At 50.2% G+C, this 3,427-nt stretch overlaps 1 protein-coding gene across 1 annotated transcript in view; it reads right to left on the bottom strand.

Moving 5' to 3' along the window:
- ELMO1 (engulfment and cell motility 1) overlaps nucleotides 1–3,427 on the bottom strand; it is a 396,326-nt gene that overhangs the window by 15,807 nt on the left and 377,092 nt on the right. The window lies entirely within an intron of this gene.

Here is a 3,427-nt window from a genome sequence, read left to right as displayed (position 1 = left end):
GTGAGTCTGTATGTGGGAGGCAGAGTGGACACTGCTACTTGGATTTTGGATCTCTCATAGGTTAGCTAAAATGTGGCGTCTCCAGCAGGCGGTCTACTGGCTGCCTGAGGCCGACCTTCCCAAGTCATACAGCGGGAGGGACCCCAGCACTATTTTCAAGGGAGCTGTCATCTTTCAGGCGATGCGATACCAGATTCCTCTCTGAGTGCAGTGACGGAAGTCGACAGCTGAGGGGCAGGCCACGGGAAGGTCACCCTGCCTGCAGGTCCTCCACGCATCACTGGCCACTCTTCAGAGGGAGAGTCCTGTGTTTTGATTCAGAATCCTGCCTCCCTGGAGGCTGCTGTCTCCCTTCACAGCAGAAGATGACACCAGAACCCCAGACCCCCAAATCCTTCTCCAGGTGGTTTGGCCTCACCAATGCTTTGGAGTCCCATAGGCCTGGGGGAACAACTTGGCCCTGACACACCAGCTATGGAGTCTCATATAAATGATAAAAACCTTAGGGGGTTTGGCCTCACCAATGCTTTGGAGTCCCATAGACCTGGGGAACACACTTGGTCCTGTCACATCAGCTATGGAGTCTCATACAAATGATAAAAACCTTAGGCCTGGCTGGTGTGGCTCAGTGGTTGAGCACTGACCTATGAACCAGGAGGTCACGGTGTCCTAGGAGCTGTATCGGTAAACATACTGCTATGACATAGGCCTTTTATTTTGCCGCCTGTGGCATCCTTGCATCTGATCTTGGATTTTAAATACTGTTCAGATCAAAGTTAATAGGAGTAATCTATAGGCTGATGCAGGAACCTGTTCTTGTGCCAGAAATTAAAGAAGGGTCAGAAATTGAAAGAGACATATTAAAAGAATATCTAATTCTTCAGTGGGATATACAAGAGCCTTTTGCACTTCACATTTCTCTGATGTGGGTGATCTGACTTCTTTTTGACCTTCCCTTCTCTTAGCAGCTGTTCCTAGAGCCACACCCATGACCTTTGCTGCTGGGGTCTCTGAGCTAACTAAGACCAGGCCTCTAGGGTTATTCAAACCTAGATATCTTCTGGGGTTTTCAGTTGACTCACAGAAAACCTGTGCATCCCTGTCAGCCCAACATATTGGAGAACAGCTGATCTAGGCTGACGTATCATGAGAAAGTGAGTAGATGATAGTTGTTTGGCTCATTCATTGTGTTAATATTAAAAGGAAGAACATTTCCTAAGTTTAGGGAGGCAGTGGGGAAGGGGGTGCAGCTACATCTTTTCATGAACATCCCAATGCCTCCCAAGCTGGGCTTTAGAGACTTATCTGAGAAGGCTTATCTGTTACAAGAACACGATGGATCCTCTGACATTTACAGAATCCCCACAAAAGCACTAGCCACTTGAGTGATGTTTTTCTAGACCAAAGTGTCCTGAGAAATTTCTGCTCTTGCTTTACAAAGACACACATAAACTTCTGCAAAAAATCATGCAGCTCTGCTGTGCTGATAAATCTCTGGTCACATCCCCCCTCGCCCCAAGTCGGTCTCAGAGAGGATATTTGCGATCTGATCAAACAGGGACCTCGGGCAATGGCATGACGACTATTCCACAGCAAACGCTGAGTCCCGGGCAAACCTCGGAACCATGTTTGCTTTCGCTGCTGTCACCTGCAGATGGGAACGATGCATTGTCCAGGGTTCTAGCCCAGAGAGACTGGGGTGATGATGGCATGAACTAAGGCTCATTTGCACCCTGTCTCTGGCTAACAATGTAATTTCCTTCTACATGCGCTGGGCTGTGAAGCTATCTTGACAGAGTTCAATGGATTTTTAAATTCATTTTTAAGAGCAGCGATCTTTTTATCATGGGGATGTTCATCGAGCTGCTCTAGTGGAAACTGGGCAGGGAGACCCAGAGCCCAGCCCTCAGGGCAGTGCTGAAAGTAGTGATTAGAACTCAGACCTAGAACTCAGAAGGCTGGGCCTTCAATCTAGGCTCTGCCCAAGGCAAGCCTGTCATGTAGCCCATCTAAGCCTCAGCTTCCTCATCTGTATGATGGGGATAGGAGTGCCTTTCCTGGGAAACTGCTGTGACTCCCAAAGGAGACAGTGTGCGCACAAGGTAGCACTGAGTTTGCTTAGATTATGTTCTCCAAACGCTCCGTGTTCGACGGGAGGGGAGGCTCACACACCGTGACCCTGGGCTTCCTCTGAATCTAGGGTGACCTGTCTTCTGTGGTGTTCCCTTCCCCGGTGGGGAAGGCGCAGTTTCCCTGGCTCTGGTTTTGACAAATATTCCTCTCGTTCCATCTAACGGCCTCGTAAATCATTAAAAGGAGGAGTAAACGGAGGGAGGGCCCGGCTGGTGTGGCTCAGTGGTTGAGCGTCGACCTATGAACCAAGAAGTAGGTCATGGTTTGATTCCTGGTCGGGGCACATGCCCAGGTTGTGGGCTCGATCCCCAGTAGCGGGTATACAGGAGGCAGCCAGTCAATGATTCTCTCATCATTGATGTTTCCATCTCTCTCTCCCTTCTGCCTTCCTCTCTGAAATCAATAAAAAGATATATATATATATTTTAAAAGAGGTAGGCAAATGAGAGTGTGAAGAGCAATTCCAGGCCTCGCACTGTGACAACTCCAGGTCCAGGCCCCAGAGGCAGACAGACAGACAGCACCCCCAGGCTGGTGAGATTCTCTCCTGGACCTGGGTCTGTCCTCTGAGTGCTCCCCAGTGTTCATCGAGAACAGAGGGTGGCAGACTTGCTCGGCGAAAGGCCAGAGAGTAAACCCTGCAGGCTCCGTGGCCACATCCTGTCGGTGCAGCTACTGGCTTAACTGCGAGGTCCAGGGAAAGCGGCGGACGGGGTCACTGAGGTTTCCCAAAGACACTGGCGGCATTCCCTGCCCTGTGCCCGACCTCCTCCCCTGCAAGTCTGCAGCTCTGCTCTGCGGCTTCTAAGGTGACTTGGGGTTTGAAAAGGAACGCATGGCTTGGCTACTGTCTTTTCAGACCTGTGAGCCTTTTTAAACTGCATCTTAACTGTGCACTTGGCAAAGGGACTCTGAGGTAGACGAGCATGAGCTGAGGGATCAGCGGGCTGGACTTCAAGTCCTGGTCTCCCCGCTGCTAAGAAAGGCCTCAGCTGCCGAGACTACATCCTGGTCCTCGGGGGACAAGACCTGCTGATCTCACAGGGACGTGAGAAAACAAAGTAGAGGTGCCAAGCGAATTGCCAAGCATTAGACATGTCAGATATAGAAGAGCCAGTAACAGAAGGGAGGCAGAAAGAACAAGAATCAGAGGTAGGAGAGAGAGAGAGAGAGAGAGAGAGAGAGAGAGAGAGATAGGTAGGTTTAAGATAGGCTTCCCAGTGACACCTATGCTGTGAGTTGGCTTCGCACAAAGCTTAGAAGAAGCTGTGTCCAGCAGAGTGAGCATAAGCAC

The sequence above is a fragment of the Myotis davidii genome, unplaced genomic scaffold, assembly GCF_000327345.1.
Source record: "Myotis davidii unplaced genomic scaffold, ASM32734v1 scaffold573, whole genome shotgun sequence".
In the NCBI taxonomy this organism is placed as follows: domain Eukaryota; kingdom Metazoa; phylum Chordata; class Mammalia; order Chiroptera; family Vespertilionidae; genus Myotis; species Myotis davidii.
This window is presented reverse-complemented; position numbering and strand designations above follow the sequence as displayed.